The sequence below is a fragment of the Pteropus medius genome, unplaced genomic scaffold (genome assembly GCF_902729225.1).
Source record: "Pteropus medius unplaced genomic scaffold, Ma_sr-lr_union100, whole genome shotgun sequence".
NCBI lineage: Eukaryota > Metazoa > Chordata > Mammalia > Chiroptera > Pteropodidae > Pteropus > Pteropus medius.
The window spans coordinates 19330990-19346044 of NW_024349803.1; the positions used below are offsets into that span (position 1 = coordinate 19330990).

Here is a 15055-nt window from a genome sequence, read left to right on the forward strand (position 1 = left end):
TCAAGAAATAGAGTATTTCCTCAAAGTTCCCCTTTGAGACACATGAGTGATTTTCGATTATAAAATACTACATATACAAAATGACATTCAAATATCCTAGAAAGTATTTATGATTTTAGTTATTATGCCTATCCCTTCCTATGATTTCAAGGTTTATAACATTTACTTTTCAAAACTATTATGAAAAGCTACCACATATTTTCCATAGGTTGATTCTAAAACTTGATAACCATTTAAAAAGTATTTGGAATATCTGCTAACGTAATCGCCATTTGCTGAGAAAGCCACAGAAGCCAAGCAGGGCTAACAGAAGGTATTTTTCTCCCAAAGCCAGTCAGTAAAGACTGGAGGAGCTAACTGCTTCCTCAAACGCCATGACAGCAACACAAAGCTTCAAAAAAATAAAAAATCAAGGGAAAAAAGACACCACCAAAAGAACACAATAATTTTCTGGTTACTGACCCCAAATAAATGGAGATCTGCAAATTGCCCAATAAAGAATTCAAAACAGTTGTTTTAAAGAAGCTCAGTAAGCTACAAGAAAACACAGAAAGACAATTCCGTGAAATCAGGAAAACAATACACAAAACAAAATTAGAAGTTTAACAGAGAGAGGTATCATAAAAGAATCAAACAGAACTTCTGGAGCTGAAGAATACAATGAATGAATGAAAAATGCAACAGAGAGCTATCAATGGCAGATCTGATGAAGCAGAAGGAAAAAAATCTGTAAAGTCAAAGATAGGTCATCTGAAATTATCCAGTAACAGGAGAACAAAGAGAAAATGAAAGAGAGTGAGGAACGCCCATGTGAATGATGGAATACCATCGAGAGAAACAAGTTAAGCATTGTTGGAGTCCCAGAAGGAGAGAGGGGGGAAAAGGGCACAAAGCTTAAAGAAATAACGCCCGAGACTCCCCCAATCTGGGGAGAAACCTGGACATCCAAATTCATAAAGCTCATAGGTCCCCAAAAATATCTTCTCCAAGACAAACTATAATAAAATCAAAGACAGAGAATTTAAAAACCAGCAGCAACAGCAACAAAAAATTCCACACATACAAGGGAACCACCATAAGGCTACCAGCGGATTTCTCAGCAGACACCTTGTCCTCCAGATGAGATGGGATAATATGTTCAAAGTGCTGCAAGAAAAGTTGTCGCGCAAGAGCACCTCCCCCCCGCACAGCTACCTCTCAGAACAAAGGGGAGATCAAACAAACGTTAGAGAGTGGACCGCTGCACCTGCCTTACAAGAAATGCTAGAAAAAGTTCTTCACGCTGAAATTAAGGGACACTAATTAGTAATATTATAACATAAAAAGCACGGTTAAAGGTGAGTATAAAGTCAAATTCAGAATCCTTTAACACAGTCATGTGTCACTTAACGGGGATACGTTCTGAGAAATGCACTGTAGGCGATTTCATCACTGCGCGAACATCATAGTGCACTTACACAAACCTAGATGGTCTGGCCTGCCTCACACCTGGGCTCTATTGCGCCTAGGCTTCAAACCTGTACAGCAGGTAGGTTACCATACTGAGTGCTGTAGTTAATTGTAACACAATGATGAGTATTTGCGTATCTAAACATAGAAAATGTACGATAAAATATGGCATAAAACAGTGGTCCCCAACCTGTTCAGCACCAGGGACTGGTGCTTCTATGAGAATCTAATGTCTGATGGTCTGAGGTGGAGCCGAGGCGGTGATGCTGGCGCTGGGGAGTGGCTGCAAACACAGAAGAAGCTTCGTTCTTCAGCCCCCAGCAGCTCACCTCCTGCTGTGCGGCCCGGTTCCTATCAGGACACGGACTGGTATCGGTCCATGGCCTGGGGGTTGGGGACCCGTGGTATAAAAGATAAGTGTGTATGTATGTACACACAGGCGCAGGCACACTTTGAGGGTCTGAAGGGAGCAAGGGGAGGGCTGTCTAGGGAGGTGCTGTCGGAGGGAGAGTAGACAGCGGGAGGGAGGGAAGAGAAGGGGAGAGAAATGGAGAGCAGAGATCAAAAGTGACCCAGAAAGATAAAGCTTGAGATGAGAAATAATGAAAGGGGGAGGAAGGGAGGGAAGGATGGAGAGAAAGGGAGGGAGGCAGAGAGGGAAAGGACAGGAAAAAGAATGGGAGGAAAGAGAGAGAAACTAAGGGAAGGGAAGTGAGTTTGCACACAAGAGTGTACGCACAGGGACTGGCTCCCAGGCTCCCTCCTCTCCAGCCCGCTCCACTCACTCTCTCGCCAATTCTGGGCCCCAGCCTGGGTGGGCATAGGGTGGGTGGCCAGCAAGTAACCTTCCTCATCTATTTATTTTATTTTATTTATTTATTTTTAGGCGAGGCAACCCTTGGTTGACCTCACAGATTGCAAGGACCTTGTCAGCTTACAATCCTTTATTTTTTATGCCTCCAGCACCTGGTCTTCCCAGGTGGTCTCCCATCCAAGTACTAACCAGGCCCACCCCTGCTTAGCTTCCGAGATCAGACGGGATTGGGTTTGTTCAAGGTGGCATAGCCGTAGACACTTCTCCTCATCGATTCAAACCACTCAGAGCTAGCAGTAAAATCAACATCTTATTCAGGTCCAGCCTTTTCTTTCAACACTGAACATAGATTTTTTGCTTATAATCCATTATAAACTTATGAGACCAGTACAGTAGTCTGTCACGGACCAAAATGTCGCTATGTGGCGCATGACTCTACTGTAATACGATGGTATATTAAGCACTTAATTCTAGTATAAAGGTCAAAGGACAAAAGTATTAAAAATCACTGTAGCTACAATAATTTGTCAAAGGCTACACAATAAGACATAAATTGTGATATCAAAAACAAAATTGTTTTTTGTTAACTTGAAACACTGTTATAGCAAACGATTATTTTTTTGTGTAACTCTCATGGTAACCACAAAGCAAAAAAATATAGAAGATACAAAAGAGAAGGGAATCAAAACATATCACTATGAAAAATCATCAATTCAAAGAGGAAGAAAGCAAGAGAAAAGAAAAGAACTTACGAAACTGCCAGGAAACAATAAGACGGCAATAGTAAGGCCTTACCTATCAATAATTACTTTAAATTTAAAAGCATTAAATTCTCTAATCAATATAGTCTTAGCTTTAAAAAATATATCTAATCTAAAGACACAGAGTAGCTGAATAAATTAAAAGAGAGACAGACAGACAGACAGACAGACACACCCAACTACATGCTGCCCAAAAGAGACTCACTTCTGCTTTGAGGACCCAAGAAGACTCAGTGTGAAGAGATGGAAAAAGACAGCCCATGCAAATGGAAACCAGAAGAAAGCAGGGTAGCTCTACTTACACCAGACAAGATAAACTTTAAGTCAAAAAGTTTACGAGACACAAAGTCACTATATAATGGTAAAGAGTCAATTCATCAAAAGGATATAACAATTATAAATACATATATACCCAACATCAGAGTGCCTAACATACTAAGCAAATACTAACATGTCTGAAGGAAGAAACAGACAGTAATAGTAGGGGATTTCGATACCCTGCTTTCAACAGTGGGTAGATTATCCAAACAGAAAATCAATAAGGAAACACTGGACTTGAACTATACTTTAGACCAAATAAACCTAACAGACATATCCAGAACATTTCATCCAAACAGCAGCAGAAAACATATTCCTCTCAGCACACATGGAACATTTTCCAGGACAGGTCATGTTAGGTAACAAAACAAGTCTTGGCAAATTTAATAAGACTGAAATCATACCAAGTACCTTTTTCTGACTACAATAGTATGAAACTAGAAGTAACAGGAGGAAAACCAGAAAGTTCACAAATATGTGGAAATTAAAACACTCTTGAACAAATGAGTCAATGCGGAAATCGAGAAATTTTAAAAAATATCTTGAAACAAACAAAAACGGAAACAACATACTAAAACCTATGGGATGCAGCAAAAAAAGTTCTCAGAAGAAAGTTTATAGCAATAAAGGCCTACATTTAGAAAAAAGAAAGCTCTCAAACAGACAACCCAACTTTATACCTCAAGGAACGAGAAAAAGAGCAAACCAAGCCAAAAGTTGGTAGAAGGAAGACAACAAAGATCCGAGTGGAAATAAGTAAAATACTGTTAAAAAAAGGAAAGATCAATAAAACTAAAAAACAGATTTTTGAAAAGATAACCAAAACTGATCAACTTTTAGCTAGATTCACTAAGAACAAAAGAGAGGACTCTAATAAAATCAGAAATGAAAGAGGAGACATTACAACAGAAATACAAAGAATCGTAAGAGACTATGAAAAATTATACTCTTAACATCTTTGACAACCTATAAAAAAAATGGATAAATTCCTAGAAACATACAACCTACCAAGACTGAATCATGAAGAAATAAAAAATCTGAAGGGGCTGATTATTAGTAAGGAGATTAATCAGTAATCAAAAATCTCCCAACAAATCAAAGTCCAGGACCAGATGGCTTTATTAATGAATTCTACCAAACATTTAAAAAAGAATTAATACATTTAAAGAAGAATTAGTACCAAGCCTTCTCAAACTCCTCCAAAAAACTGAAGAGAAGGGAGCATTTCCAAACTCATTTTATGAGGTCAGCATTACCCTGATACAAAAGCTAGACAAGGACACTATGAGAAAAGAAAATGACAGGCCCATATCTCTGATGAACATAGATGCAAAAATCCTCAACGAAATACTAGCAAACTGAATTCAATAGCACATTAAAAAGAGCACACACTATGATAAAGTTGGATTTACTCCTGGGATGCAAAGATGGTTCAATATATGCAAATCAATAAATGGGACACACCACATTAACAGGATCACAACATCATATCAGTAGATAAAAATCACAAGATCATATCAGTAGATACAGAAAAAGCACTTGACAAAATTCAACACCTTTCATGATGAAAACTCTAAACGAACTATCTAGAATGAATGTACTTCAACATAATAAAGGCCATATATGACAAGCCCACAAGTGACGTCATACTCAAGACAAGGAGCAAGAGCAGGCGTGAAACATGCTGCCCACTCTTCCCACTTCCATTCCGCACAGTACAGGCAGACCTCCCTTTATTGTGCTTCACTTCATTACACTTCACATGTTGCGTTTTTTACAAACTGAAGGCAAGATCCTCCACCAGCAAAAAGATTACAACTCATGTCCTAAACTCCACCAAAAAACTGTTAGAACGAATAAACAAATTCAGTAAAGTTGTAGGATACAAAATCAATATATGAAAATAAGTTGTTTCTATACACTAACAACAAACTATCAGAAAAATGAAATTAAGAAAACAATCCCATTTACAATAGCATCAAAAAGAATAAAATACTTAGGAATAAATTTAACCAAGGGAGTAAAAGACCTGAACGCTGAAAACTGTAAGACATTGATAAAAGAAACTGAGAAAGACACAAATACATGGTAAAATACCTCGTGTTCATGGATTGGAAGAATTAATATTGTTAAAACGTCCACACTACCCAAAGCAATCTACAGGTTCAATACAAACTATCAAAATTCCACTGGCATTGTTCACAGAAATTGAAAAAATAATTCTAAAATTTGTATAGAACCACAAAAGACCCAGAATAGCCAAAGCAATCTTGAGAAAAAAACAAAGCTAGAGGCATCATACTTCCTGATTTCAAACTATATTATAAAGCTATAGTAATCAAAATAGTACGGTACTAACATAAAAACAGATACACAGACCAATGGGAACACAGATATAAACCCATGCATGTAGGGTCAACTAATCTTTGACAAAGTTACCAAGAATACACATTAGGTAAAGGATAGTCTCTTCAATAAATGGTGCTCAGGAAACAGAATAGCCACATGCAAAAGAATGAAACTGGATCCTTATCTTGTACCATCAACAAAAATTAACTCAAAATAGGTCAGACTTAAATGTAAGCTCTAAAACCGGTTAAGTCCTAGGAGAAAACACAGGGGAAATGCTACTTGATATTGGTCTTGGCAATGATTTTTGGATATGACACCAAAAGCACAAGCAAAAAAAGCAAAAATAAACAAACATCACTACACAGAATTAAAAAGCTTCTGCACAGTAAAGGAAACAATCAACAAAATGAAAAGTCAATCTATAGAATGGCAGAAAATATTTGCAAACCATATGCAGTTGACCCTTGAACAACACGAGTTTGAATTGTGTGGGTCCACTTACACACGGATTGATAAGCAGGCCTGCAAAGTTCAAACTGTGTTGTTCAAGAATCAACTATTTTCAAGCCACGGCTGCGGAGGGCTGACTAGCAGTTATATGCAGATTTTTGACTGCCTAGGGGGTTGGCGCCACTAACTCCCACAGTGTTCAAGGGATTGGTATTCAAAACATAAAAGAAAGTTATACCACTCAATAGCGAAAACAAAACAAATAACTCGATTAAAAAATGGGCAAAAAACTTGAACAGACATTTTTCCAAAGACGACGGTATAAATGGCCAACAGGTATATGAAAAGGTGCTCAATATCACTAATTATCAGAGAAATACAAATCCAAAACACGAGTTATTGCCTCACACCGTGAGGATGGTTTTTATAAAAGACAACAGATGACACGTGTTGGCAAATATGTGGGGAAAAGGGAACCCTGTATGCTGTTGGTGGGAATGGAAAACGGTTCAGCCGTTATGGAAAACGGTGTAAAAATTCCTCAAAGAAGTATATACTGAACTACCATATAATCCAGCAATCCCACTTATGGGTATATATACAAAGGAAACAAAATCATTATCTTGAAGAGATCTCTGCACACCAGGTTCACTGCAGCATTATTCACAATAGCCAAAATATGGAAACAACCTGCCCCTCAAAAGATAATGGATAAAAAGGTGTGACACACACACACTGGAATATTATGCAGCCATGAGAAAGAAGGGAAGCCTGCCATTTACGACAACATGGAAGAACCCAGAGAACATGATGGTAACTGAAATTAGCCAGAAAGATAATTACTGTATAATCTCACTAATATTTGGAATATTCAAAAAAAAAAGTGTCAAACTCATAGAAACAGAGATTAGAATGGTGGTTACAAAGGGTAGAAGCCTTCAGTTCTAAGAGGTGTGAGCTCTGGGGACCAAACATATGGCATGGTGACTAGAGTTAATACTGCTGTACTTGAAACCTGCTAACAGAGCACACAGTGAGCATTCTCGCTACAAAAAAAAAGAGCGAAAGGTAATTATGTGAAGTAATGAATGTGTTAATTAACCTGACTATGGTAATCATTTTACCGAGTATACACATATCAAATCATCATGTCGTACACTTTAAATATATACAATTTTACGTCAATTATACTTCGATTAAGCTGAAAAATTAATTAATTTTAATAAAATAAGAATCGATAGATGCTTGGCGCGCGCACGCACACACACACACACAGATTTACATTATAGCTGCATAACAACATTTCGGTCAATGACAGACCACACAGACAATGGTGACCCCATACTATATTGGAGCTGAATTTCCTGTAAGAAATAGGAGATGTGGTTCAGGAGAAATTTTCTCTTCTCTGACAGAAGCAGTAACTATGTGGCTTGGCAAGAGATATTCCCTTTCCCTCACAGCCCCTCGATTTTGAGAGCACAGCTTACAGCCGCTGAGTCAGCCACTGAGCCGCTTCAGCACAGAGGAGCCTGTCCACCCCGCGCCGCATACTGACAGGGTGCGACAGCCCTCCCTGATCTGCCCTGACGGCCTTCAGAGCACACTGCTGTACGTTCCTTGTTAAGGACCTAATGCCCTGTCAAGGACACAGGTCCACAGGAGCTACCTTAACCATCATTAAGCGCCACTGCCGCTTTAGTGAACACTCTCTGTGGTAGTGTGGAGCCAGCCCGTACCTGTGCTTTGTGAGTATTTTGATTGTAATGATGCAAAGCATAGACAAATTTTATTTCTTCCATCAATTCAATGTCAGAGGGAGCCCTCCGTGCCAGATAGGGTCAGTGGGAGCAAAAACAAATTTCCAAAGTCAAATACTGAGTCCTCGGTTCTTCACCTCTTCCTGTTAAACACCCTTTTTGTACGAACACCACAAAGTTCCTTAAACTGACCACTACTGCAACGGGCAAGAGCCAAAACCACATTGTCATGACAATGTCCTATGTTCTTTTATCTCTCCATCTTGGCTTCCTATTTCTATTGATTCTCAGGCCACTTTTCACTCCCTCCTGCCAGTCACTATTATGGTGATCTAGGCCTTAGCCAGCCAGTTTTTCCGCAATATTTCCAATCAATCCAGCCCATATCCCTGTTGACAGAGTGACACTGACAGCTTCAGCATTTTATTTCTGACCCTGTGGAAAGGAAGCAGGGGGAAGGCTTGTGGGACAGTGTTTATAAAGTCTACAGTAGTGTACAGTATGTCCTAGGCCTTGACCTTCACTTACCACTCACTGACTCACCTGAAGCAACTTCCAGTGCCGCAAACTCCATTCACAGTAAGTGCCCTATACAGGTGTGCCATTTTTTATCCTTTATGCCTTATTTTTACTGTACCTTTTCTGTGTTTAGATATGTTTAGATACATAAGTATGTGCCACTATCACAATTAAGTACAGTATTCCATTCAGTAGCCTGCTGGACTGGCCTGTAGCCTAGGAGTGACAGGCTATGCCATAGAGCCTAGCTGTGCAGCAGGTTAGACCATTTAGGTTTGTGTAAGTGCACTATGATGTTTGCACAATGACGAAATTGCCTACCGACGCATTTCTCAGAATATATCCCCACTGTTAAGTGACGCAAAACCATGTATGTTAGCGTGCACGCACGCACGCACGCATATAAGATACTGACTTGGGTACTTGTTTACATTCTTCTCAATCCCAGAGCTAAAATCAAGCCCAATGGGAACACATTAGAGGAAAGCTCACTCCAGTCAGAGGCCAAACGAGGCTATGCACTTCACCACCACTACTTATTACCGTTGGGGAGATCCTACCCACCACGATCGGGCAACAGAAAGAAAACACAGGAATACAACTGGAAAAGGTAAAAGTATCATTATTTGCAGATGACACTATATACCTAGAAAAATCCAAGAGAACTGAAAACCTTATACAGTTGATAAAAGAATCAAGTGTGTTGGTGAAAATTAATATATAGAAGTCAGTGCCTTCACATACGTCAACAACTAGATAGAAAGTATGATGCTCCAACAGTAAAAACAAACTAAAAAGACCTGAGAATAAACTTAACAAGAAATGCCAAGAAATCTCTCAAATTCTGAGGGACTTAAAAGACTCTAACAAACAGAAAGGTATGCAGCCTTCTTAGTGGGGCAGACTTGTCAGCAAAACGTCCCTCTTCCTACTATACCCTAAAAATACAGTCCTAATGAAGGCAAACAGGATCAAGACTTTTTTTTAACACTGAAAAGAAAAATAGGAAAGTTCTGAAAATTAAAGATAATGAGAATTTACTTCACCAAATATCCAAACATACTACAAAGCTACAATAATTAAAACAGTATCATACTAACACATAAATACACAGATTAAAATATAGAATAGAAAGTACAGAAATAGACCCAAATGTACATGATATGTGGCAAAGTATATCACATATAATAAATGATAAAGGATATTTAAACAAGCTGGAGAAAGATGAATTGTTCTATAAATGGATGCCATTTGGGAAAATATTTATTTGGGCCCGCATCTCACACCAAAATAAATCAAATGGATAAAAGATTTAAAAGTAAAAAAATAAAACATAAAAAGTTCTTTAAGAAACCACAGAATAATTTTTCAACTCTTCTACTAGGGAAGATCTTTTAGGCATAACAGGGAACCCAGAAGCTTCAAAAAGCCCATAAAAATGACTCAATTAAAAACCAACATTTTTTTCATGATAAAACCATCTTAAGTAAAAAGGTAAATAACAATCTGAAAAATATAAATGCAATTCATGTCACTGACAAAGTGCTACGTTTTCATATATAAGCAATTTCTACAAAATCAATTTTAAAAACCAAAGCCCAACAGAAAAATAGATAAAGGATACAAACAGCGTTTTCACAGAAAAGAACACAGAAATGGTCCTTAGACCTTCTAGCAGCAGGAGAGACACAAATTAAAACAACCCCTGCTATAAAATGAGTGTTCGTTCTATTACTTTTAACTTTCCTGTAGGTTGAACTAAGAAGTTTTTTGGGGGGAGAAAACAAAGAGAAAGTATTTTTTCACCTATCAAATTGGCAAAGATCAAACTGTGTGGTACCACCGTGTTGGTGAGGGTATGGATAAACAGGCACTGCCACACACGGTTGAGGAGCAGATGTGGACAAACCCTCCGTGGAGGTGTATCTGGGTAACAGTGATCAGAATGACAAAAGCATACATTCATCAGCCTAGCTCTCCTGGCTCTGCTTAGAGTCCAGACCGATGCACTTGGCCATGCTGGGCTGATGTATATAGAGAGTTACTCAGTGTTGTCTGCACTAGCAAAATTTAAGACACCAACATATCTATCCGTAGACCTCTGGCCAAGTAAATTAAAGTACATCCTGACAAGAGAATATTGTAAAAAGACAGTGAGAAAGCTCTTACGTATTGATAATGAACTACTGCAAATGGGGAGGGGAGGAGCAAGGGATATAATGTGCCACCTTCATGTCAAAGAAAAGAGCTGTGTGTCTCTGTCTGTATTATGCACAGAACACCCCTGAAAAGACACTCGATCACTGGGAACACTGGCTGCCTCTAGGGAGAGGACCTGGTGGCCAGGGGCAAGACAGAAAGGACACTTCTGTGTACACTCTGTTGTACCTTTTGAATTGTGTGCCATGTGCACTCAAAAGCTGAACAAAGCCTCCCTGTGGAAGCACAGCCCTCCTCGTCGAGCTCTGTAACTGTGCCCGTCCCCCCTGCGCTGTGTTTATCCTGACTCTCTCAGCCTCCCCTGACTGACTGGTCCCTCTCGGGAGGTCACAGCTGAATCACCTCTGTGTTCCCTAGAGCACCCAGCACCTCGTCTGGTGCCGAGCGGAAAGTCACTGCAGGTCTGTTCACTGTGTTAAACTAGTCCACTGGTACAAACAATTCATCTTTGGAGGAAAAAAAGTTTTTCTGAATGTTGTTTTACAAAGTGGACAAATGACAAGAACAGTAATGTTTAGAATAGGGATGAAATGTGTTATGTATTTTACAGTAAAATCAGGGACAAAATATCTAGCCATTAAAAATGATGGTATAAGGCAGAAGTAAAGTTAACACAGAAAGCACAAGCCAGAGGACTGGGAACTCCCTAGTGGCCAAGGCAGAGAGGGAAACACCGCCACAGTTCACAGTATACTTGGAACAAAATTAAAACAGTTACTCGGAAGAGACACAGCCATTCTGGGCACTGGACCTGAAGGACATTTCTAATTAGCGTCACAGATTTTCTCAGGGACTTTCCAATATAGATTTCAATGCAAGCTGACGGAGCCATGCAAAGTGAGTTTAGTGAAACGCAACTGGGAGAGGGCCCAGATATGCTACTTCCCAGCGATCCAGCTTTATCCAAAGATAAAGCACCGCCTGGCACAGGTGCGCTGACGCACCTTCCAGCACAGTCCCATGGTGTCCCTTCTCACAGCTGAGCTTGGGATGGCTCGGGAGGTGAAGATTTCAAGACTACCCGCGAAAGGTAGGTCTTGCTGTTTCTAACAGTCACTGTCACTGGGATGACAAATGGAATTAATATCAAACCCAACCAGGACTCAGGCCCGACAGAAGGAACTTTGTCACCCAAGAGATGAGCATAAACACGACCTGGCAGAGGGAAGAAGGTCTGAGTAGGTCAGCTCAAGGCAGGTCACCAGAGTGGGGAGCAAGTGGATACTGCTGAAGGAGACCGATGGGAGACTTCCCAAGTAATGGGGCCTTCTGTAAGGTGCGACCCATGCAGCCAAATACAGGAAGCTGGGCTGGACGAGGCTGCTCGAAGGAGGAAGTTATCGGAAAACATAAACACAAATGAAATTTTATGTTTTAAAAAAACAAAAGTGTTGCAGAACAGTTTTTGACATGAAAAGACGTTCACACAGTAACACAGAAAATGGATGAAAATAAGTATGAGCCCATTCGAAGGCGTAGACAAAGAAAAATGAGGAATACCCGAGGGTGCCAGCTGGACGAGAGTTTTAACAATATGTGTGTGTGTGTGTGTGTGTGTGTGTGTGTGTACACGCCTGTGTGCTTACCTATTACTTCTTCTCCTATGTGGATTACTTGTATCTAAAAAGCTCTGATATCTCAAGAAATTTTGAAATATGGGATTGCAGGAAAAAAGTGGAAATGGCATTGTAATTGAAAATGCAATCTTAATTATGACATCATCTAAAAATAAGGAGAAAATTGGCTAAAAGCAAGAGCCAGTTATGTATTTGGCAAAACGATACTATAACACTAATGCTGACGAGATTCAGCTTGAAATATGTAAGCACTGGCATCGTGCTGTGGTCTTAGGTGCATTTTATGGAGCCATGGCTCTCAAAGCAGGGTTCTCCAGGCCAGCAGCACCTGGTAATTTGTTTGAAATACAAATTCTGGGGCCCACCCTTGACAGAGAATCCACAACTTTACAGGCAAGGTTAAAACAAGCCCTCCAGGTGACTTTGATTCACGCTAAGGTTTGATAACCATTGGTATAATGATACCTCACCTAGATAAAAGTAGCTTGTCTAGTTAGGAAAATGTATTTCTTGCTCAAAACCCATTGTGTTATTTTAACCTAAACCCTGAACAAATACTAATCTATTCAATTATGAAATGACAAGCTGGAAGATGATAAAGATATTCTTTTAATTCGGTAGAATCCTGGAACTGCTCATTTTGAGATAATGTACCAACCACTGCAATGGAATGAACTGAAGACAAATCTAGTTTGTAAAAAGTGATAAGGAATCACTGTATTTGGAATTTCAATACTTAGATGATTTTAAAATACTCTGAAGTTGGGGAACAGCACAAATATGATTATTACAACTGTCATATTTGCATGAACTGATTATTTTAGTCTCTCTGGCTTCTAACTGAAATTAACAGGTTTCAAATAGAAGAGGTCCAACAAAATTTTAACTTCCAAAGGGCTATATCAGTCGCTACAGCTTCAAACTTAAGATTGGTGCTGTATGTGAGACATAGAGACTACTGCCAGGCAGGGTGGAGGGTAAAAGAAAAGACTATTGAGATACCGGAGCCTCTTTCACTCTCATGACTGTAATTTTAGAATAATTTATTGCTGGCTATTAATATGAAACACCATTCTCTCTGATTATGTGGAATCGCACTGAACCTCACTAGGCTTCTACCTGAACAAATGGTTAGTCTAACACTTTACATATTTTATGCATTCAGGAAATGCATAAATATCAAACAAACTAGTGGTTTCCAAAGGTTTGTAATTATGGACCCCAACAATAAAAATTTGAGTATACATCCCCAATATGTGTATATTTATATAAAAATTATATATGTATTACTGTGATACTATATAATGTATATTATAAAATACACCAAAATTAAGTAAGGCTAATATAAACACGAAGATCGGCCTTTTTTCCCCCAAGACCCATGTGCAATTTTGATGCTTGAAAACACACACGCACACACTTTGGACTCCACTGAAAAGCTTACGTGCGGCCCAGCGACACTGTAAACATTCTCAGGCAGTGCCCCTAACCCCTCCACTGGAAGCTGTCAAATGCAGTGGCCACACTGCTGTCTCCTTTCTGCTCAGTTCCACCATCTCTGACCCAAGTCTGGGACGCTGGTTTCCTCCCTAATACTTTCTTCAACCTCTCACCTGCCAATTGGCAACGGAGAAGACCATGAAGCCAGCAGGTGCAGGTGTAGGGGCATGGACGTGGTTGTCAGACAAACGTAGGCTCTGACTCTAACTTACCACATGACCCTAGTCCAGTCAGACAACATCTCTAAAACTCATCGGTAAAGGGGGTGATGACAATGTCATCTCGCCTGGTTATTATGATTGAGATAAGCTATTACTAGAGTATCTAGCCCAGTACCTAGACAACACAAGTGCTCAATATTTTACCGAGAATTATTATTTCAAAAGAAGTCACCTGGACTTTGTTTCATCGGCCAACTCAGGAAGGAAGCAAGACAGAGTGGAAGCAGCTCAGGTGGTGGAGTCTGGCAGATCTGGTTTCAAGGCCTGATCCGCCACTTAACAAGCTGGTGACTCTGGGAACCTCATTTTTCTCTGAAGGGCAGTCTTCTCAACTGCTCAATGGGAGTGATGACACAAACTGTATATGAAGTACCTGAAAGAGCCAGTAAAACTGACACTGGTGACCAGCAAATAGCCACCAATGGTGAGAGTAAGCAAACAGCACATAAACCTAAGCGTCATTCATGGTCTTTGGGCCACTTCACATGCCTGGCTAGATATTGAGAGGAGGCCTCCCTAAAGTCTACCACCAAATTTCCCATTTGCCCCGAGAATACTTGCCAGTGATGTGTGTGGCTGCAGCATTTACCCCGAGATAACTCACGGGTTACAGTCCTAACCTTATCCCCAAAGTTTGCCAGGAAATAGCTGCTTTTACTATTTTTATGCATCACTCTAGTGTATCGATAATCTTTAGAAACAAATGACACCGATTCTATTTATAGCACTGTTTTCAGTAGTGGTACTTCCATTTACAAAATATAGTAATTCTCGATCTCTGAAAATGTCAAATCCTAGGAAACATAGCATTCCTATGCGTGATGTTAACATCGTTCTCGAACAGTTAGCTGAAGACGCATCTGATGAATCCGATTTATGTACACATTTCTGTTAATATTAGGATTAGAGACAAGTTCTGTTTAGAAATAACTCTAAGAATAGTGTTTTACTTCCACATTGAAAACCAGTCAGATTTGCTTCAACCTCAAAAAGTATGTATGTAAAATTAACACTGGCAGCAACCTGCACCTTTTTTTTCTAAACAGGAAATGGGTTGAGAATAGCACGCTCACTGAACCCACAGGTATGGTCTGTTTCCCAATTGGAGAGTTCA

At 39.6% G+C, this 15055-nt stretch overlaps 1 protein-coding gene and 1 pseudogene across 3 annotated transcripts in view; both read right to left on the minus strand.

Moving 5' to 3' along the window:
- The window catches only part of SCAP (SREBF chaperone), a 56493-nt gene that overhangs the window by 40014 nt on the left and 1424 nt on the right, over nt 1-15055 (minus strand). Inside the window, exon 1 of one of the 3 annotated variants that reach the window (XM_039837600.1) lies at nt 14114-14286. The exons of the other annotated variants lie outside the window; for them this stretch is intronic. The gene's annotated coding sequence lies outside the window, so the exon portion shown is untranslated. Of the gene's footprint in view, nt 1-14113; nt 14287-15055 lie in introns of those variants that run through there. 3 annotated transcript variants of the gene reach the window in all.
- On the minus strand, nt 2404-2522 carry LOC120582676 (uncharacterized; annotated as a pseudogene).